Raw genomic sequence first — 23424 nt, 5'->3', positions numbered from 1 at the left:
ATAGCTGCAAGGTGGAGACTTCCTAAATATTGAAGAGCCTGTTACTAACTCTCAGACTGCAAGGGACTCTCCCTCTGCATCTTCAAAACAGGCACTTAGCTCTTCAGGCTTAGATGCCTCCAGAATTTGCTATCTAGTCAAGAATTGCCTCATAAGGGATCTCAAACAATTTGCCCAGATGTGCAACAAATTGAATAAGAGACTGTTCTGCACAGTGAATACTATGATCGAAAATTGTTATTTATACTGATTTTGCATAATATATGAGGAACCCCGCAGAGAGGCACACGTGGGATACTGATCCTTTGAACTGCATAATGTAAGATTATGTCAGATAGGTGATGTTTAAATGATCTGCCATTGCTGAGCTGTACTCCTGGAAAAATGGTGACAAATGTTTCACGAGGAGGCATAGGCCTGCTTTCTGAGAAGGTTGGAAATGCAGACAAAGACAGCCAATATTCTGGTGCTTTAAAAGCCAGAACTCTTATAGGCACTCGTTCAACTTTATTAGACTACTGTACTTTAGAGATATTTGTTCCAGATGAAAATCTGCCTGACAAAACCTCAGGCCAGGAGGAACCTTTACCTTTACTGCCAGTTCTCCAAAACCTCCCAAATACCAGTGACAACTTCTCCATTGCCAAATGAGTATTTTGCTCATCTCACATTGGTATGGGCATGAACGATCACTGGCATAGCCCTATCAGCAAGTGCCAAGAGTTTACCTTTGGAGGCCACTTTCAGCTTGGGGACATCTGGCAACTCACCAACTACAGCTGAAGCTGGTATCATCCCATGCCTGACAGGATGGGCCAGTGGCAAGGGTGGTAGCCTGGGACTCAAGAAAGCCAGATTCAGTTCCTTGCTCCACCACAGACTTCTTTTCAACCTTCAGCAAGTCACTTAGTCTCTCTGTGCCTCTGTTCCCCCTGTAAGTTGGGGGGATAACAGGATTTTCCTACCTCACTGGGGCAATTGAAAGCAAGAGTGAGATTTAAGCTCCCATGCTATTCCCTACGTGGAAGGCAGAGCATACAAGGGAAGGTCATAAGGAGCTTCAGAACAACCTGGCCTGCTGCTCTAAATGTCTGTGCTTCCATCATTGGCTTGTGCGTGATCGAACACCGAATAAGTGAAAACCCACATAGGTAGAGACAGACACTGCATACTCAGAGAAAAGATAATGATCTTCTGCAGCTGTCTAGAGTATTTACCAGTGATACCAGAGGATTACTGGCTTAACAAGATCTGTCTCTCTCTATTAAACGTAACTTCCTCCTTAACCAACTGGTTTTCAGTTCCCCAAAAGTCTAAACTAATGACCTGGGTTGGCAACAACATGGCAAAATGCAGAAATCAGCTGAAAATCCCCACTAGGTGAGGATACAACACTGCTACAGTCCAATAACGTTAACCTGGATACTGTCTGTTACAGGAGCATGGTGTTGCATGACCCAGCGTAACTTCACTTCTGAAGAGACGTGCTCTAGTGGTACCAGCGCAGGTCTGGGAGCTAGGAACTCTGGAGTTTAGTCCCAGCTCTGAGGTGGATTTCCACTTTACCTACCTTAATAGACTTTGTTTTCCCAACTGTAAAACGGCCAGAGCCTCAACTCCCTCCTTGCTATCGTTTCCGTGGTGATTAACATTGGTGAAGCACTTTAATGATGGAAAGAGTGAAGTATTTGTCTTTAAAATATCCATTAAAGCTTTTTATACAATTACTTTGTTTCAAAACGTTAAACTATTATAGAAATTGAGAGTCTAAGGATTTTTAAAAAGAAACAGCATTTCTATATTTTCTCATTTAGAACTCTCTCTCTCTCAAGTGTAAACAACGCAGACTTTAGGACCTGCTGGTTTATAGGAGTACATGAAAAACATCATTCTGCTCTCCATTAAACAGCTGCAGCTGAAATTGATGAGAGAGGTCTACAAAACCACGCATAGCTGCTAGCTGTTCCTGGCTCATGTTTTCGTGGTAATGGGCAGGCACTGCATTATCAGACACCAGTGACACTGGGTTAATTTTGTTTTTAAGCCATGATTCGGGAACAGGTTTGGCGCTCTCAGAAATTACAGCTGAGAGCTGAAAAGGGGTAGGAGCTGCAAACAGCACCAGGGAACTGCTGAGTAACTCTATTGTGTGTGCGCCACCATTCTCCCCCGATAGGGGGGTGTACCACAGATGTGCTGTGCGTGTATGATCTGCAAGAGCCCTTATAAAGATCACCATCTATTACTTTTTGAGCAGCCAAGTATCTGCTGAGGCCTCACAAAATAATCTGACCCTGTCTTTTTATGAAGTAAAGTGGGATTGTGTCTTGGCTATCCACGTTATAGGTGGATGGAACTAAAGGGGCACACTGTCTCCTATAGACTGCTCCTTTCTCAGACGTGCAATGCAGCGGGCTGTGAAAAGACACAGACAGCAGTCACCGGCACAAGTTTTCTGGTCTCTGTTTCCACAGTGATCAATGAAGCTCCCAGACCACATGTAAGGTCACATCACAAAGCCACACAGGAGATCCCATGCCCAGGAACATGTGGCCTTCTGGGGTGTGAAGTAACAGGACAGGGAAGCAACCGGGGAGAAAAGAACGAGAAGAACAATACAAAAATAAGAAAAGAAAAGGGGGACAAGGGAGAGAGGGAAAAAGACAAAAGGAGATAGCAGAAGCTGAGCCCGAGTAGCTCAAAAGAAGAGAGGGGCGCCCATCCTCAATCCATTGCAAACGGGGTTTTGACAGTTAAAAAGCCAAACATAATCGGTACACACAATAATGGGACTACATCTTATGGCATTAGAAGTGTCCTTGCATTTCCAGACTTGGTGTCAGAACCATAAAATTCCTTGTTGGACCATTCAAGGGTTGTTGATCGTATTATAACGTGTAACCTAACAACTGGGATTAATTGATACATTAACTTGATTCAAGGTTATCAGAGCTCCTATCCCAACCGACTACAAATTCTCTTGGTGATTCACTTTACCCAAAAAACACCTGCAAATATAAGCGCTGTGCTGCAGAGCTCAAATGTCTTTTGTTCTGGTTACCAAGTTGGCCAAGTCCCTGGAGCTAACAAAAGGATTTGGGATTACTGTAATACTGTTACGAATTCAGTGTGAAAGCAGACACCCAGTATTATGGGATGATTATCACTGAGTATGTTCAATATGTTCACACAGAATGGCACAGCGAGAGGTTAATTATATTGCTACTGGAATCTGCTTCTAAAAGGACCATCTTTCGGTTTAAGAAGGGAATTTAATTTTCACACTCATTCAGTTCTGAGCTCTTTCAAGAGAGACTGCTACTTATGCCAGAGTGTAATCGATAGTTTAAGATCACAAACTGCTGTTTAATAGGAAATAAATCCAAATGATTAAAAGTACTTTACCTGCGACTCCGAAGCAGGATTGTTGTTCAGACTCTAGATCCACAAAGAACAATAGCAGCACTGGCTTTGCAACTCAAACGTCTTTTTGGGTTTCATATACCCTCCAATGTTTGCCTAGCAAGGCAATCAGTTTCAGAGGGAGACATTTGGGGAATTAGTACCAAATCTGCTTCATTAATTCCTTACGTTGAATGGACCCAGGCAGATGAAGCTAGCATAACTTATCAGGAATGACAATGCAATGGAAAGACAGCACTGGGGTCTAGCAAGCTCCAAGAGAAATACCAATTTTTGTAGTGAAGGTATTAAATCCACATAAACTGTTAACAGGAAGTGCATCTAGCTGTTAAGTAGCAAATATAAGTTAAGTTTTGCAAATGGATTTCCTGAGCTTTTAAAGAAAGGAAACAGGATTTCTGTCTCCAGGACACCTTGTGGCAGGGAAACCTTTCCCCGAAGTTCAGGGGCAAACCAAGCTATCAATGGCTCATCAAGCAGTAATTTATTAAGACCTGAGAATTCTGGAGCTACTAGCACCTTCTAACTCACAGGAAAACTACTGTACTGGAAATTTTAGGAGGAGAACACAATGGAGAACCACACAACACTATCTCTAAGCAGACAGTGGCAATTGTGATGGCTCTTCAGACAACCACATACAAGGAGCTGGGCTGAGAATAGCTAACTCATCTCTCATATTCCACCAAAAGCAAAACAAACCTATATTGCTCGCTACCAACTCTGGTTGGATATGAACCAGCGAGCAAGAGGTGAAAATCTAAGGATAAGTGCTAATAGATTCCGCCAAGGCAGTGGACAGAAGGGCACATTTTATTCTTTCAGAAGCTTTGTAAAATACAGATCTGTTGCAAGATAATTAAAGCAAAGTCCTGGCTCCAAACAAGGATGTGCAAAGCCTGTCCTATAACATCTGTTACCATCACACACACACACACGACTATGGTATCACACCTTGCAAGGCCCATCTCCCCTTGCTTTGGGGATGGTAGAGAGAAAAATTAACTTTCAGGACTTGCTGAGCTGTTTAAGAAAAGTCTATTATCTTAATTTTAAGACACTGCATTTTTTTTATACTAGTAAGATTGCCTGCCTTTTCCTCCCCAAGTTCAAAGCATACTGGTAATGATGTCCATCTTCCTGAAATAAGTGCAACATGCTTTAAAGTATTTATTGCCAAGTTTAAACAAACTGGAGAACAAATAATCACATTTTCCTAGCTGCAGGGCACAGACTAAGCAATAACACTTCTCAAAAACAGCTTCAATTAGGGGCTTTTCATTTAGATGTTTTTGGCAACAAATTGGTTTGAAGCATGGAATTAGAACAGACAGTGGTGGTGGAGTAAAATCCCAATATAAAAGGGCATCAGAATGAAATTTCATTGCAATTCTTACCAGATAACGGTGAGGATTCTAATCTTTCCAGACAACATCGCTCACTTCCCCTGACTCTCTGCTCATTTCAGGATCCAGTTGAAAACCGGTCTTATTTTAAAAAGCCTTTTAGCTTTCTTAGTTTGCCACATCGCTCTTCTCGTCTCTTGACTACGTGCCTAACTCTGGCCTGCTGTTTCTCTAGTTTCTTTCCACTCACTGTTGGTGCAAAAACCCTCTATAGAATTCTCCTGCCATCTTCCTGTAGTCATTTCATCAGCCCTCCACCCCATTTCAATTCCTAGCTGAAAACAAAAAGTCTCCTCTTCTCCTTGTCTCTCTACTTCTCTCTCACTAGCATCAACTTGGGGCAGGGAGTGTGTGTCAAATATCTGTCTGAAACTATTATACCCACTATAGATACTAGTAACACCTGAGTTCACTAGAAATGAAAGTCGTTACTAAAAATATTCTCAGTTTGTTCAGTGTTCTCTTTGTGCATTTGACAACATAAGCATTAAATCATATTTTATTATCTGTAGTACTGTGGTGCATAGGGAGTCTCAGTAACAGACCAGGCCCCTATTCGCTAGATGCTGCATGAACACAGAACAAAAAGTATAACTAGCTTACAAACTAAATAGAAGATAAGACAACACATGGATACAGACAGACAGATGGGGGAGTACAAATAAACAATGAGATAATATTGGTCAGCAGTGATCTCCGCGTACCAGCAGCCTAATCATTGTCAAGTTTTTTAAAGGGCTTTTATTGTTTTAAAGAGTTTTGGGTGTTTTTAAGTCAGAGTAACTAGACAGTTCTGTAGAGTGATCTGGACACAAGCAGGAGTGGTATCACCAAATGCTCTATCAGGAGGCAGAATTTTTCTTAAAATTGCTTTAACTCATAAAATTGAGTTGACAATGTCCCTTGAACTCTGACGAACTTTAGGAGACACTTTGCATAAGAACAGCCAAACTGGGTCAGACCAATGGTCCATCTAGCCCAGTATCCTGTTTTCCAACAGTGGCCAGTGCCAGGTGATTCAGAGGGAATGAACAGAACAGGGAATCATCAAGTGATCCATCCTCATCCCCCATTCTCAGCTTCTGGCAAAGAGAAGCAGTGTTACATAAAATAGGGGTGCTTTGGAGTTTATCCTGCTCACAAGAGCTAACGACTCCACATCTACTGTACCTCAAATATTCACTGCAGAATGCAGCCATAACTGAAACATCTCTAGTCATCAATATAAGGAATCACAGTGCTAATGCAGGCTAACAGAATAATGCTCAGGAGCAGAATAAAAAGAATGTCATTACAGTGCCGGCATTTGGACTATTAAAAACCAAGACAGAGCTTTAGACAGTAACAAAGCTCTTGGTACAGTGTAAAGCAAGCAAGCAATGGTCTCTCTCTCCTTACTACTATTCAAACTCCAAACCAAAGGCTTGGAGCAGCCTCCCCAAGAACTAAACAGGTACATTGGAACCAGGCAGTTCCATGACTATTAGGAATGGATGAATGGGTGCCTGGAACAGATCCAGAGAAGCGGAGTGATAGCACTTTGAGGAAGAGAGAACAGTCTGTGAAGAAAAGCTGACAGGAAGCAGTATAAAGTGTGGGAAAAGGAAAGGGAATGTGGTTTGAATGAGGGAAATAATAGACGTCAATGGAACCAGAACAGTAAGAAACTTACCTGAAAGAATAATACAGCAAGTGCAACCTGAGCAACCAGCAGTCTCTAACAAGTGTTTGAATAGCAATGCTGGCAGGTTTGTCCTTGGTGAAGGATAAACCCACAAGCTATTTTCCCCCTTCAGTCCATTGTTGTCTCTGAGGGCTAATAGTTCAGGAGAAAGAGATTCAAAGGTATCTATGGCCTGGTCTATACTGGGAGGTGGGGAGCCGCACCAACTAAGTCGGTCTAAGTTATGCAACTTCAGCTACGAAAATAGCCTAGCTGAAGTCGATGTACTTAGAGCTACTTATCACGGTGTCTTCACTGTGGTAGGTCGACTGCTGCCACTCCCCCCGTCAACTCCGCCTACGCTTCTCGCTCCGGTGGAGTACCGGAGTTGACGGGAGAGCGCTCAGCAGTCAATTTATCACGTCTTCACTAGACGTGATAAGTCGACCCCCGGTGGATCGATCGCGCCACCTTAAGTGTAGACATGCCCAAGGGCTGCTAATACCTTAACAGGAGACTGTGGGTAGTCCACATCTTCATAAAAACAAGCAGGACTGCATGTTCCCTTTGTATAAAATTCAGCAGGGACAAACCACCAACCAAATCCCCTCAGTCCGGTTCCCCCACTCTCCTGCTTTCTTTCAGGGAATTTTACGGTGCAGAAAGTACTTTCAATAAGTCTCCCGTTTGTTCTGTGGGGAGAAGGAGAGTTTAAGTCTGGCTTTTCAATGTGCTTACCAAATTCTTTAATTGGAATATTTCAACAACATTTAGCACAGCAATGTATACTATATAGTATCACCATGTCTGATCAGATTTATTCCTACCTTGCACACACCACTAGGGATGGCACATTCGAGAACTACCTCAACAGACTTGTGTTCAGAATATGCAACTCTAAGTAGATTAGGCCAAAAACAAGACACGGGTTGCCCAGAAAGAACTAGTCCTGCTCCACTTGCTAGATCAGCATACTACGTTGTTTAACCCAGCTAATCAACTGCATTCTTCTGCGAGCTACAGACCATCTTAGTGAAAGAACCTGTATGTACATTTTCACTATGAGGAAGTTAGTAAGAGATTTAATTAATCTGTCTTTCTGATTAATCCACCCATCTGTTTAATGTATCCAGCCTCCTCTGCAATCAACTTTCCCCATCTGTCTGTGTCTGTCTACATGTATAGTACAATATAGACATCTGCCTATGGAATCTACCATTTCAAGTTTGTCTGCCACCGGAGATCTAACACAGTTCTGGTATTTCAGCAAACTAACTGTGTGTAATAGCCCACGGGCTCCCATGGGCATGGTATCTCATTAGAAAGGGGAAAGATGGAACATATTAAGAAAGTTTCCAACACACTGAGAATAGCACCCATCTTATATTAGTTCACAGTGCACGTTTACTACCTTTCCAACTTGAAAACCTGTAGCTCGGGCACCTCAGTCCTTCCTGTTCTCTGGCTGTGGCACGTGACAGTCTAGTCTCCTGAGGGCTGTAATACTTTGGTCCAATTTCAGCTGTTGGGTTTAGCGTGTGGGTGCTGGTAGCCAGTGATACCCAGGAGGTCAGACTAGATGATCTGGCGGTCCCTTCTGTCTTAAACTCTCTGACTCATAGTGCCAAATCCTCAGCTGGTGTAAGTCAGTGTAGTTCCATGACTTGGGTAGATCTGCACCAATATATACCAGCCAAGGATCTGACCCATAAAGCAGGTTGCAGAATGAAAAAGTTGGAGACCTGCTGCGTTAGCATAATCATCAATATGCCTCTAGTCATCTGAGCACCACGTCACTGGACTGCACCGTTGGGAAATTTTTTCATCATACTAAATTAGGCATGTAAATCTTGCACATACTCCTGAAGATTCGTGATGTATGTCTTCTGATCCTCAAAGGGCTAACACTGATTTAATACACACAGATCTTTACAGATGATTGGTGGCCCATTACACACCAATCATCAACACGTTATACATCACACATTGCACTCTATAAGCCTCCATCCACCGTGCATGTGTCTTTGCTTACAGTTTCACATCACTTCTATTCATCCATTCCCACTGCTCTTCTGGTTCATACAGCCTAGATGAGTTCCCTTCTCCAGTCCCAGTGGCAGTTATTCTGGAAGTATTCCTGTCACTCACCTACAGGTGCACTCAAATACTGCAGCAGCGGTAAGGCAAGCTATCCTCAGAAAGGCCCTGTTAACAGCACACTGTTACCAGGAATGCACATTTCTTGCAATAACAATTTAACGTTAGTGCAGAAGGAAGCCACAGTGCTTTAAAACTGATTTACAAACAAATAAAGTCACTTGAATGCAGAAGCACACAACAGCACTACACAGCAGTTTAGGTCAAGGAGCAAAGACTTTTATCCAATTAAACTATAGAGGAGAGAATGTGATTGTCTGAATTCCAATTGCAGCAGGACTCCTAACCCTTCCCAAAAGTGCCATGGAATCTTTAATGACTGCAAGTGATCAGGAACTCTGATTGCTTTTCTCATTAAAAAAAAGCATTTCCACCAGAAAGAACATCCCCTAGCTTCATGCCAAGCACCTGATCAAAAGGCACTCAGAGAGGAGTCCCACCTTCTGAATCATCTATGTTACTTCCTACCATACCTAGCTTTTCTTGGGAAAGCTCCCATGTAGGCATTAACAAAGAACCACCCTGCTAAGCCTGTGAGATCCAACAAGATCAGCTCCTGAGCAGGTCTGGGCTTTACTCTCAGGCTGTGATTCAGTTCAATGCTAACAGTATAGCATTAATATACAAACACTAACAGTATCAGCAAGGTGGGCAGGGAAGTCCGGTGAACAACTCTCACACAAAATTAGTTTTTTTTTAAATCATACATTTCATGGGGTTAAACTTTAGTGCCGATAACTAAAATACAGCTGAATCAAAAATATAACAGAAACCAAGGGTATGTTCACTGTGAAGCAAAGGGATGATTGTAGCACACCAAGAGCGTATCTGCACTAGCTTTAATCTAGCTAGGATGGGTAACAATAGGAATGAAGATGCAGTACAGGCTTGTACCCACAAGGAACCCTGGTACGGACAGAGGTTGCTAGATCATGTGGAAGCCCGCGCTGCCACATCTTCGCTACTATCGTTACCTGTGCTAGCTAAATTAAAGCTAATCCCGGTAAACTACCATCAATTGCAGTGAAGACGTACCCTAAAACAGTAGCTCTCAACCTTTCCAGACTACTGTCCCCTTTTCAGGAGCCTGATTTGTCTTGCGTACCCCCCAGGTTTCACCTCACTTAAAAACTACTTGCTTACAAACCAGACCTAAAAATACAAAATTTACTTTCTCATTTTTACCATACAATTATAAAATAAATGAATTGGAATATAAATATTATACTTCCATTTCAGTGTAGAGAGAGAGAGAGAGAGAGAGAGAGAGAGAGAGAGAGAGAGAGAGAGCGCGAGCGCGCAGTATAAATAAATCGCTTGTCTATATGAAATTTTAGTTTGTACTGACTTCGCTAGTGCTTTTTATGTAACCTGTTGTGAAACTAGGCAAATATCTAGATGAGTTGATGGACCCCCTGGAAGACCTCGGTGTACCCCAAAGGGTACATGTATCCCTGGTTGAGAAACCACTTCCCTAAGAGACAAAATGGCCCTTTCAAGCACCAAAAATCATCATTACTGAGTCACAGATTCCAAGGCCAGAAAGGACCATTGTGATCTAGTCTGATCTCCTGTACATCACAAGCCACAGAACTGCTCCCAAATCATTCCTAGAGCAGAACTTTTAGAAAAAACAAAATTGCCAGTGATAGAGAATCCACCACCACCCGTGGGAAATTGATCCAATGTTTAATTATCTTCACTGTTAAAAATGTATGCCTTATTTACAGTCTGAATTTGTCTTGCTTCAACTTCCAGACATTGAATCATGTTAGACCTTCCTCTGCTAAACTGAAGAGACTTATCAAATATTTGTTCCCCAAGTAGGTACTTACAGACTGTGATCTAGTCACCCTTTAACATTCTCTTTGTTAAAATACATAGATTGAGCTCCTTGACTCGACTGCTGTAAAGCAGGTTTTCTAATCATTTAATCGTTCTGGGGGCTCTTCTCTGAACCCTCTCCAATTTATCAGCATCCTTCTTAAACTGTGGACCCCAGAACTGGACACAGTATTCCAGCCGCACCAAGTGCCAAATAGAGAGGTAAAATAACTCTACTCCTACTGAAGATTTCACACTTTATGCATCCAGAGATCACATGAGCCCTTTTGGCTACAGCATCACACGGGGACCTCATGTTCTTCTGATTATCCACCACCCCAAAATCTTTATTCAGAGTCACCATTTCCCAGATAGACTCTTCCATCCTGTAAGTACGGCCTACATTCTTTGTTCCTGGATGTATACATTTTCATTTTAATACACATTTTGCTTGTTTGCACCCCACTTAAAACTCCCTCACTGCCTCTCCCTGCAAACAAGGGAGAAGACCACACATATTCCCACTCTGGGGAAAAATTGAGGACCCATAATCCCAACTCCACTGGTAGCAGCTGTAACGTGACAGGATGCAGCCATTTTTACCACCCCTTTAGATGGCATGGTGTGAAATTAGACAACACAGTGATAAAAATGGCTGAGTCCTGCCTACACTGCAGCTTCTACTGCTGCTACTGCCAGTGGAGAACTACAGGTCCCAAGTCTCCTGGATACGCTGGACCAACGCACCGGGAAGGATCAGATAAACTAGTGTCTCATGGACAGATAAGGAGCGATTGTGCTTTTTCCACTCCTCTGCTGCGATTATGAAGAGGCGGTCACAGTTAATACACGGAACACGCATTTCTCTAATAAAGCCCCCATTAAAGAGAGTGAATGGGTCTCTGGAGCATTGGGCCTTGTTCAAACACAACCCTTATTATTATAACAAGGGGGGGGGTTCCCCCTTCCTTCAGTGAATGATTATTAATGTGTTTCCAGGAATCCAGTCCATTTCTCTAAATGAGAACAGCGATGGCAGCCGAGGCAGAATGAAGCTTGATAAATGCCCCCCTTCCCCCACTCACCCGGCAGGAGCTGCCAGGGTTCTCGTTCTAACAAGCGTCAGATGTAAGATGACTGGAATAACAAAGTATGAATTTTTATGAGTCTAATAAATCACTCCACTTTTCCTGCTCTTGATCATTTTCACCAATTCAAACACTAGAAAAACCCTGGCTATAATCAAATGGGTTCATGGATCTTGCATTAGAGATTGGCCATGGGTGGGGGCATGGGGAGAGGTCTTTCCCCCCCTGCCAATTGTCGCATTTGGAAACAAAAAAACACTTGTCATATGCAAAATTAATTTGCATTTACACTTTGGGGTTTTTTTTTCTTTTTTTTTAATATAATGATCAAAAATTTGAATCCATTAGGGATTCCCCACCCTCAAAACCGCATATCAAATTGGAAGCCAGAATATTTTTTCCCCAGCCTTTAACTTTCCTAGCTATTTAAAAGACCCTGCACGGACGCCTGCATCAGCAGAAAAACTTGTATAAACTCCTACAAATGGAAGAAAACTTTGCAGCCACTGTTCGAACCACATCACAAGAGGGCAGGTTTGCAAAGTTCTTTTCATTCTCCCCTCCCCCCCGCTCTGAATTTCTGAATAAAAACATTGATGCTATGGACTGGCTATGACAGTATCTAGGGAGAGTAACAAAAAGGGGTCTAATTCTGCCACAAATTTGCTGGCAGTGTGCATGCAAACACACTTGGCAGAGACAAATACTTAAAAAGGAACACAGAGTCCAAACCTTGACTAGTATGAGGCAAACTGAAAGACATCAGGACTTTGCTCCTTGCCAAAGAATTTTTAAATATCCACTGCACACATTGGAAGAATGGGAGGGCACCAAAAGAGAGAGAGAATGCTGTAATGCATCTTAAGCATAAGAGAATGCATCCATCTAGCTGTCAAGTGGTCTCTGGTACCTCAAGATCAAATATAGGTTAGAACTGTAACACACAACTCCAGGAAGCTTTGAAGCAAATCAGAAGGCATCCTCTGAACAGGTACAATTCCCCCAGCACACCAGACAGCATGTTGGGTGTGAGAGTGTGAGTGTGTGTGTGTGAGAGAGAGAGAGTGTGAGAGTGTGACAGGGGGTGTGTGTGTGTGTGTGTGAGTGTGTGAGTGTGTGTGTGAGTGTGTGAGAGAGAGAACAGGGAGAAGCAGAAGTCCTGCAGTTTGCTAGCTTTATGTCCCAAAGAAAGTTGGTCAGATTGGCTGGGAAACCTGTTTTTTGTCGTCATCATCTGCCTGCACCTTAATCCACCCAATCTGTTTTCCTGCACACTGCTTTTCATTTGCTTTTCCAGCACAGCACTGAATCAGGTAGGGAATTCATCTTTGACAAACATTTACCGATTATCAAATCACAACTGCAGCCACAGACAGGGGCAATAAGTCACTTTAAGCAGCCGTCCGTATTGCAGTCTGAAGAGTTTGGGCAGCTTCGTGATGACAAATAACTCCTGTCAAAACCGCATGTTCCCTTGCGCTCAGAATCTTTGTTCTCTGTTGTTCCACACTACCTGGTGTTTAATGACAACACTGTCAGACTAAGACGAAGCCTCTGCACTGCAGACTGTCAAAGCCCTATTAGAGGAAAGATTGAGACCCTACTCTTCTTAAACTCACTCAAGCAACACAACCCACTAGTTTTTATAATTATTGTACGAGAGCCATCGATCGCATGCTGACACCTAACCTAGCTGTATGAAATGGGAATAGTTTGCTGGGAGACAGTTGCTATAGATTATTGTGGGTGGTTTTTTGTGGTTTTTTCTTCCCCCCCTTTTATCCATTGCTCTACAAAGCCGAAAATGAATAGGAAGGGAGACAAAAAAGTGCACAGCTTCCCCCAAAGACACTTTTCCATCCCAGCCCTCTGCACCCAAGTTGCTTTCAAAGAGTTTCCAAGTTGGGAATCCTAAGAACAAACTAAGAGGGAGCTGAGTTCTCCCCCTCAATCAATTTACTCCATGTCATCAAGGCAATGGCAGGATCGTCACAATGAGTGCTTAACATACAGTTAACATCCTCATATTGAGCTCCTTTGAAAGATACATATGGATACATTAGAGAGCTCTGGATTTGCAGGCAAGGTGGAGCTAACCCATATGGTCACCATAAAGAACTCATGAAGTGCCAGCCCCCTGGGTAAATTTCAGCACGAAGTATTCCTGGCCTGCAGAAAAAAGGGACAAAGTCTACTTGCAGGGTTCTGTATTGCACAGAAGACGCTGGCTCAGGGCATTTTTATCATCTATGTGCTCCTTCCACTTTCCCCAGGTGATCACGGGAATGGATGCTCCACTGGAGTGATGTTCTAACCTGAACGTTGAGCCAAAACACGGTCCTCAAGAGGAGGAGGAACTGAATGTCTCGGCTGCTCCATTGTGAAGGAAGAAGGTATTAAATACCTGCACAACATACGCTGTAAATCTAGGAACAGAGTGTGCTGTTATCAAACGTTCACACAGAGTACAGAGAAAGAGAAAACAGTGCTGGGAGAGATCAAGTGTGGAAAGCCCAAAAAGTAACGCTCCAGAAACAAAAAGGTAGGAAGAGGGTGGGCTGGCGGAGAAGGGGATAAAGGAATCGAAGGAGGAGGGTGGGCTGGCGGAGAAGGGGATAAAGGAATCGAAGGAGGAGGGTGGGCTGGCGGAGAAGGGGATAAAGGAATCGAAGGAGGAGGGTGGGCTGGCGGAGAAGGGGATAAAGGAATCGAACTCTCATTGTGCAGCTACTGGTGTAGCCCCAGCGCAAGTCCAGGTTTAAACCCTGCCTTATACAGTAGGCAGCAAAAATGAAAGCCACGGCCACAGCATCTCTACTGGCCACGCTGTAACGCGGGGGTTCTCAACCTTTTCCCTTCTAAGCCCCCCCACCGCATGCTACAGAAACTCCACGGCTCACTTGTGCCACACAGTCACTGGTTTTCTGCATATAAAAGCCGGGGCCAGCATTGGAGCGTAGCAAGCGGGGCAACTGCATGGCGCCCCATGCCACAGGGGCCCCTGCGAAGCGACATTGCTCAGGCTTCGGCTTCAGCCCTGGGTGGTGGGGCTCACGGCCCCAGGCTTCCGCCCCATGCAGTGGTGCTTTGGCTGTCTGCCCTGGACCCTAGCAAGTCTAACACTGGCCCTGCTTGGTGGACCCCCTGAAACCTGCTTGCTGCCCAGGACCCCTGGTTGAGAACCACTGCTGCAACAGTCACGTCCTCCTGCCACCACAGTGGCTGTGTCTGCGTCTGCACTAACAGCCTTTTGGAAACCCTCCCACTGATGCACCCCCATTGGTGGTACTGTTAGCGTACACGGGCACGCACATTGTAATCTCGGTTCTCTAAACCCGCCCAGAGCATATCTAGATGTCTTGGTGGCCAACATGCCAGTGGCTGCTCGAGCTACTACCTCAGCGCTCACCACTGCTTCCATCCAGGGAGCTGCACTGGGGGACATTGCTCAGAAAAGGGGAGCATAAGCAAGGTTAATGTGAACATAAGAATGACCCACAATGGGTCAGACCAATGGTCCATCTAGCCCAGTAGCCCGTCTTCTGACAGTGGCCGTGCCAGATGCTTCAAAGGGAATGAACGGAAGAGGGCAGAATGTAGCCTTAGGTGTGAGAGGAGGAGAAGAGTTTTAACTTTAAACTCAAACCTTCAGACTTTCCCCATTCAGACACAAAGGCTCCCCCCCACCCCCATTGATTTTAGCAATGAGAACTGCTAGAGAGGACATTGACAGGCTCTATCCAATCTTTGCCACACTTAAAGGGCTCCTTTATGCACTCTGCTTTCCCATCTTAAAATACAGGCAACGCCTCAGATCCAGATACTGCAAGGGCTGGGAGACTTAAGTTCATTTTAAATGCTTGTTAACCTTGTCTGCTTCCCTTTAACATGGGCTCTACAGTCGTCATTTCAAAGTCGTTCCATTTTACTTGCAGAGAACTAAATTTTGGTTTCACAGCGCATAGAAACAAATCCTTCCACCAGAATGAAAACATCTAGTCCAATACAAACTCTCCACTTCAGTTTGCGGAGGATACACTGAATTCTCAATCATATAAAGGAAAACTGAACCATGCTGGGAACCATGTTCTGAAAACATGAAAATATAGAGGTAAGGAAGGAATTCCAACACGGAAAGCTGCACGTTTCAGAGCACAAAGCAGACTAAGCAGCTTATATCCCCTCCACTACCAGCACAGGCCAAGATGGAACATTTGTCAAAATAACTGTGCTCTCCTACAGCGCTGCATAAGGTGATGAGTCACTCCTGTGCTAGGCTCCAGCCAATCCACAAGCCAGGAATAGGTCTGGTGATGCTCAACGAAGGTACATAAGCCTCACAGGCTGAACAGCAGCTCAGTCTGCTCCTTGTCACTCCAACGCTTGGAACGCTCTCCTGTGATCGTGGCAACGGATTCCCCAAGCCTTAGCCTGTTCCAGCCCTGCTCTTGCTCCCGCCCCGTTCCTAGTCCTGCTCTCACTCTGGCCTCACCCCAACCCTGCACTGGACTCTTGATTCCAGCTCTGACCCATGGCTCCATCCACTAGACCCCAACTCCTGTGGCTCCGACCTCTAGGCCCAACCATCCCCATAACGGTTTCTGACACAATGGGAGCAAGGACTTAAGTCTTCTTTGGAGCTCAGCAGCCTATTGTATATAGCTCTTAATAAAGCATACTGGAAGTTGTATGACAGGTCAAGCTGTCTCTTGGGGACAAGGAAAAGACCTTGGGAGGCAACCAGACAATGCTTTGTGAATAAACTTGTCTAGTTTTCCCAGCATGCATTTTGATAGGGCCCTTAGAGTAGAGCTCTGCAAGAATGGATAAGTGCTGTCCTCCACTGCAGCATGAGGAGGATGGAGGGTTCCCAGATTCGACGGAGTTGACCAGAGAACTGGTCCCAGTGTAAGTGTAACCTTTTACCTGAAAATGGGAGGGCTGAGCTTGTGGGACAGAGTGAGCTAGCGGGACAGAGTGAACTAGCTCTGCAAGACTGAGAGTGGCGGAGTAAGCCACTTAGGGCTCAGAGAGGAAAGACCTGGCTTGTCTCTCCTTACAAACTCCTAAACATGCTGGGGAAAAGGAGATCAAATACCATTCACTTGGTTCCAGGTGGAGAAAGGAATACAGCTGAGTAGGTGCTGACTCACAGGGAAGTCAACGGGAAAGCAGGTAGAGACCCTGAAGAGTTTGTTCCCCTCAGTAATGGCTTTGAAACTCCAACAAAGCCCCTGTATGGGGAACAAAGGAAGAAACCCTTCCATGTTGTGTCTGTCTTTGGGGTACATTGTCCAGAGTGCTACACTTCCACCTTGGGATCGCTGGTATGTACAAGGTTGTTTTTTTTCTTGTGACATTTTAATAAACACCTTGGTTTTCAAAAAATCCTCCCATCTCTTGGTCTTACTGCACTGGTGGGCAGAGTGATCCAGGCACTTTTCTTCAGCAGGGTGACACTTTGAGCATCCAGGCAAAAATGGGTCCCAAAACCGTGTCTATGCAGTGATGGATTGAAAAACATGAAGCTTTTACTCAACCAGAGAAAAATGATTCACAGACCCCAGCAGGCACTCTGCTGTTTCAAGGAGGTCTCAAGTTGGAAAAGAATCCAGTACCACAAAAGAACAAAACCTAGAATGTAATGTGTCACCCTTGGGTGCTCAGTACAGCTCACATATGCCATAGCCAGGCCTCAATACATCAGACTCAGATTTCTGCATCTCTCTCCCATAGTTGGATGCAGTGTTGGTCCCAGGATATCAGAGAGACAAGGTAGGGGAGGTAGTATCTTTTATTGAACCAATTTCTGTTGGTGAGAGTGATGAGACTACATGGAGCTAAAGAAGAGCTCTGTAAGTACGAAAGCTTCTCTCTCACCAACAGGAGCTGGTCCAATAAAAGATATCACCTCACCAACTTTCTCCCTCTCCCCCATAGTCCGTTAATTTTACTGACAATTTATACCTCCTCCACACTGGAAATGTTCCCAGATTGATTTAACTGGATTAAATCCAGGATTTGAGGGCTCTGGTTTCACTGCAATGTTCTGTGTACCTATACGCTGCAATATTGAGTGGTACACGGGAACAATACACTCTGGTTGTATTTACTTCTCTTCAGCTTCATAAAAATAATGGATATCATCAGGTTAAACTTATTTCTAAAATAAAATGTCCTTACTTACCTATACCAAATAATGACTACTTCAGGTTACTACAAGTGAAAATTGTCTCCATCTAAATTAACAGCCCAGGATCAGTGCATGTGGCTTACTTTATGTATTTCACTATTTGGACATTACAGACCAGTTAGTTTCTTGCCAGTACCATGCTGATTTCCTTACCCCAGAGGGCCTTCTCTACACTAAGAAAATAAGAACCCACAATTCCACAACCATTGCAACTCCAAGTTTACCACAGACTAGAGGACACAGAGGCAGAAACACCTGAGTCCTGCCCATGCTACCAGCTCCACTGGACAGTTACAAATCCTAAATGTGCTAGCGTAGACCAAGCCTGGTATAATGCTACGGTGTTGAGTTGGAAACAATGCAGGGCAAGGCTTGAATGCAAACAAACAGTTCTCTTTGGAAAAAATTTAAATCATGAGAACCATGTTATTGAGCCTCGGTGTTGTCAAATACTGTGTTTGCAACATTTACATTATGGGCCTTATAGTATTGTGTTATGTTGAAAATAAGACCAGAGGACTGCAGCCATACAAGAAGGCAATCTTCATTAATTCCCGAGACTAGTCCCTTATTAAAAAACTAAATAAGCACCATGCAACTAGTATACAAGACTCCTTATGCACACACTTTTGACCCCAGCCTCTTCAAGCTACAGCATGCTAGCATAACATTACGAAGAGGACACTCATCTGGTCAAACTACCTACCTGATGGCTTCTAACTATGGAAGCCAATGGTAAGTTAGAGATGCAGCAAGAAGGCAAGATCAAGCCAAAAAGTCTGCTGGTAACCAATTAGCATCCCATCCTGCCCGAGTCCGATAACAAAGAGAAGCATGAGCTAGCAGAATGAAGGGACACATTTCCATTTCCAACTGACAGTGAATGTTGTTTTATCCAAGGAGTCAATAATCCAATCTTTACAATACGATTGAGAGCACTTTGTGTTTAGGTTTAAATCCACACAGTCCAATCCAGTGGCTCTTTTCCTGACAGCACGCTCTGAAGGGAGCGATTCTTGTTCTGCAATTGAAACACCATGCTGGTTCTGCCTCCAATAAACACCTAATTTTCTAAACCATGAGTGACAGGAGAGCAGAATGCTCCCCTTGTACCTTTCTCAGGATTACCAAATGAAGTCAGTGTGGGGAAGGAGGAGAGGAGCGAGAAATCTCACTTATCTTGCCTCCAAGTTTGACAAGCAATTCTAGACAGTGGTGGTAATATTTGATAAATTCTCATTTTCTCTTCTAGGCTGTCAAGTAATCTTTTTATTGACAGTGCTACAGGAGTTTTTCTGTAGTCTCAAGGAAAGGGCTTACAACTCATGCTTGTTATTAAATCAAATATACTTTTCTAATGGAGAAACAATCACCATTCACCCACCCAGAAAAAAAGCCCCCATGGATATCAGCTTCCTACTATGCACTTAAAAATGATAAACACTGCACAAGCTTTATAGAGAGAATACCTAGCACAGTGATGGTGCCCTGGTCTATGGTTAGGGCCCCTAGGCACTACCACAGTACAAATAATAAATTGTAGGAATAGCCTCTATTTCTTATTCTCAGTTTGCTTTTCAATGACTAAGCAGTGGGGCTTCTACCACTTCCTTGGTGAGATGATTCCACAGTCAACAAATCTCAATGTCAGGAAAATATTCTGTGATTTAGGATATGTCTACACTACCCACCGGATCGGTGGGCAGCAACTGATCCAGTGGGGATCGATTTATCGTGTCTAGTCTAGACGTGATAAATCGACCCCCGAGTGCTCTCCCATCGACTCCTGTACTTCAGCTCCGCGAGAGGCACAGGCGGAGTTGATGGGGGAGCGGCAGCAGTCGAGTCACCACGGTGAAGACACCACGGTAAGTTGATCTAAGTATGTCGACTTCAGCTATGTTATTCACGTAGCTGAAGTTAAGTAACTAAGATTGATCCCCCTCCCCTAGTGTAGACCAGGGCTAAATGTTGCCCTATTATTCTTAAATACATCCACTTGAGGACTCCAGGGGGAGCTGTGCAACATGGTGGAGCAGATCCCTTGAGCTCCAGAGCCATCCGCTAATGTCCATTTCCAGCTCTAATCCAGGGCACCGACCAACCCCTCTCCTTCCCGCCAAAAAAGGTACAGTTACCCCAAATCTCTGGAAGATCAGCGGAAAAAGTTCTGTCTATTGAGAGCTCTACTAGCAGCCAAAAATCAAGGAGAATGGAGGCCTCCCCACTGCCTGTATAAGATGGCTGCTGATGAGGACACTGTCTATAATGGCCCAGCTGAAGAAAATTGCTGCAGACAGTAGATCTCAAAGCCAAGGTACAACTGACTGTTACATCAATTAACTCTATCCAGGTGTGGTGAGGACTCAAGACTTTTCTTCTCTTAAACCTAAAGTTACAGACCTCGAGGGAAGGTTTTGCCACAATAATCTGAGAATTATAGGAGTACCTCAAGTAGTAGAGAAAGGCGACCCCCTAGCAATTGTTCCCCAGCTCCTTTCAGAAGTGCTCAGCCTGCCAGATGATTTTAAATTTGAGTTTGAGAGAGCACATAGGTCCCCCCTGGCTCCTAAGCCAGCCTCAAATGCCAAACCTTGCACCCTGATTATCAAATTTCTCAGATTAACTGTAAAATAAAATACAATGCAGCTAATTTGTGAAAAACAGAAATGTTTTGGGGAATGCCACAAAAAGGCAATGATTTTTCAACAGTCTGCAAAATATATGGTTGAAAAGAGATCAACCCTTAGAAGAATAAGGAAACTTCTCAAACATTTTATATAAGTATCCAGCTCAGTTTCATGTGAAGATTGGTAAGGAAGTGTATAAGATTAATTAGCCTCTTACAGTTTGTACGGCAACTTCCACCTTCTCTGTACGTGTATGTATATCTTCTTACTATATGTTCCATTCTCTGCATCTGATTAAATGGGCTGTAGCCCACGAAAGCTTATGCTCTAATAAATTTGTTAGTCTCTAAGGTGCCACAAGTCCTCCTGTTCTTCTTGCGGAGACAGTCTAACATGGCTGCTACTCTGAAACCTGTCATTTCTTTTTGTCTGCCTTACTTACCTTAGGTTCTCTCTTCTGCTCCAAGGTGAAACTTTGTTAATTTTTGGGATATGCATATCTATTCTCATCAAATGGCTGCAAGTGAAGTACCCCAGCAGAGGAGTCAAGGGAACACCTCATCCCAAATCAATCACATGGGAGAGAACTGACTTCGGAAAGGATTTATTTAAATTGTGCATTAGCAATATTAGGTGCCTTTGCTCCTATTTGTGTTGGGAAACTAATGAAACATTTGACAACATCCCTAACTGGACAGATCAACAGGAACTATTTGTTTGTGACTGTAAAAGACCTTTGTGTTAGCTCAGCACCCATGCACACTAAAGAGACCACCCGGAGGTGGTGCTGCCCCCTGTTTCTCTGTCGAAATCTGAGAGCTCCAATACCACTGTTTTAAAATTGGTGCCAGTGGGAGACTGGGCTGTGTCACCACTTCTAACTGCCCAGCCACTTGACGTCCCATGTGCTGGAAGCGCAAGAGATGGCTCTTCTCCCTACAGATGTCATTGAAACGAGCAAGGTATTTGTACCCCTGTGGCCACCAACAGAGCAGAGAAGGCCAATACAGGTTATTGAACTATGTGGACAATGATTCCTGCCCTCCCCATCACCTCCTACTTCCTCCTTGTCATCCTGTCACTTTCCAATATCCCCGGCTTTCCTCTCCCCCTATGTCTACCCTCCATCCTAGTTCCCCAATATCTTTCCCTGGCTGCCCCATCCCCCTTTGCCCTAAATCTCCTACAACTTCTTCAGCCCCTTCCCCTACCCTAACACCTTCTATAAGCTCAAACGCCAAGTACATGAACATAACGTATGACATTAATAAAGAAGAGTCACTTGTTCAACTGGATTGTTTGTTGTGTTCTCTGAGGCAGTGATTTACAATTTGTGGGAGCAGTTCGATTCCTCCCATTAGCTACGTTTAGTTAATATGAGGAAGGGAAAAGGAACGTTTGGTGGCAAACTAAAAGGGGGAGGGGCCATTCTTCACTTTTATTAGATCCCAATTTCAAAATTTTTATTGAAAAAGAAATTGGCCGTTCCTGGAGACAAATAAACCTTTTGTAGATGCCCCTAAAGCCACAATCCCACAGTTGAGGAAAAAGGTTGTGCTGGTTAAAAAAAACCCACCTGAGTTTAGAGGGAAAGTGAAGGCAGCTGTAAAAAAATTAAAATATACAACAAATGGAAAAAAGGGGAAATTGATAGTAATGAATATAAATTAGACGTTAGGCATTGTAGACAACTGATAAAGGAAGCCAAGAAGCACATGGAGAAATTTATGGACAGCAGAGTTTAGGACAATAAGGAGGGTTTTTTAAATATATTAGGAACAAGAAGAATCATGACAATGGTATTGGTCCATTACTAGATGGAAGTGGTAGAATTATCAATAATAATGCAGAAAAGGCAGAATTGGTCAATACATATTTTTGTTATATATTGGGGGCTGGGGGGGAGAACAGATGATACAGTCTCACCCTTTCCATTCCACTGGTATCTCTGGAGGTGGATAAACAGAATCTACTAAAGCTAGAAATTTTAAAGTCAGCAGGTCCAGATAAGTTGCATCCAAGAGTTTTTAAAGAGCTGGCTAAGGAGTTTGCTAGACTGTTAATCTTGATTTTAAAAAGTCTTGACACACAGGACACTGGAAGAAAGCTAACATTGTGCCAATTTTTAAAAATGGTAAATGGTATGACCTGGGTAATTATAGGCCTGTCAGCTTGAAATCTGAAATAAGACAAATTTCTAATTGTGAAGATAATTAACCACTGGAACAATTTACCAGGCATCGTAGTGGTTTCTCCATCACTGATGATTTTTAAATCAAGATTGCAGGTTTTTCTAAAAAGATCTGTTCTAGGAATTATTTTGGGGAAGTTTTATGGCCTGTGTTATACAAGAAGTCATATGACTTGCTAATTGGGGAGGAGGGAGGGCTATAATTTGGAAGAACTGGCTGAGCAAGGGCATCAAAAGAATGTCCCAGTTAGCGAGGGAATGAGCACTCTGTCTCATTTCTAACACTAAGCAACTACATAACCTGACAGCATCAGTGGAGTGGCTGTACTTACAAATAAAACATTTGCTAGTGTATCAATTTGGAACGGATGCCATAGGACCGCCAGAGGCCCCAGAGCTACTGGAAACCTTGGAAATGCTTTATAAGCTCCCCAGGCTCCTGTCCACTATGTATGCTTTACTAATAAAGAGAAACTCCATTGGTCTGGAATTCTTTGTTGAAACATGGGAAGGGGAGTTATCACAGCCCGTAAAAGAATCCCAGTGACGGAGCATATTACAGAATGTTAAAAATGCCTCTGTGGATCTCAGGCTATCCCTGATACAGCAAAAGAGTCTACTCAAAATGTATTGGACGCCACAGAGGTGCAAGAAGTGAGGCCTTGTCCTCAGATGTTTGTTGGCCTTGTAATAAAGAAAAGGAACCTTGATGCATATGCTGTGGGACTGTCCAACATTCGGACAGCTTTGGTAAGAGGTGGACACACAAGTGAAAACAGCGCTTGGCTTTCAGTGACCAAACCTCAGCTGAAAATTATACCCTAGGTTATGTACCTGCTACTCCAGATT

General features: G+C 43.7%; 1 protein-coding gene across 1 annotated transcript in view; it reads right to left on the bottom strand.

Moving 5' to 3' along the window:
* Positions 1 to 23424, bottom strand: part of ZC3H3 (zinc finger CCCH-type containing 3) — a 344144-nt gene that overhangs the window by 224108 nt on the left and 96612 nt on the right. The window lies entirely within an intron of this gene.

The sequence above is a fragment of the Natator depressus genome, chromosome 2, assembly GCF_965152275.1.
Source record: "Natator depressus isolate rNatDep1 chromosome 2, rNatDep2.hap1, whole genome shotgun sequence".
In the NCBI taxonomy this organism is placed as follows: Eukaryota; Metazoa; Chordata; order Testudines; family Cheloniidae; genus Natator; species Natator depressus.
Note: the sequence above shows the minus strand (reverse complement) of the source record. Positions and strands in the feature narration are given on the sequence as shown.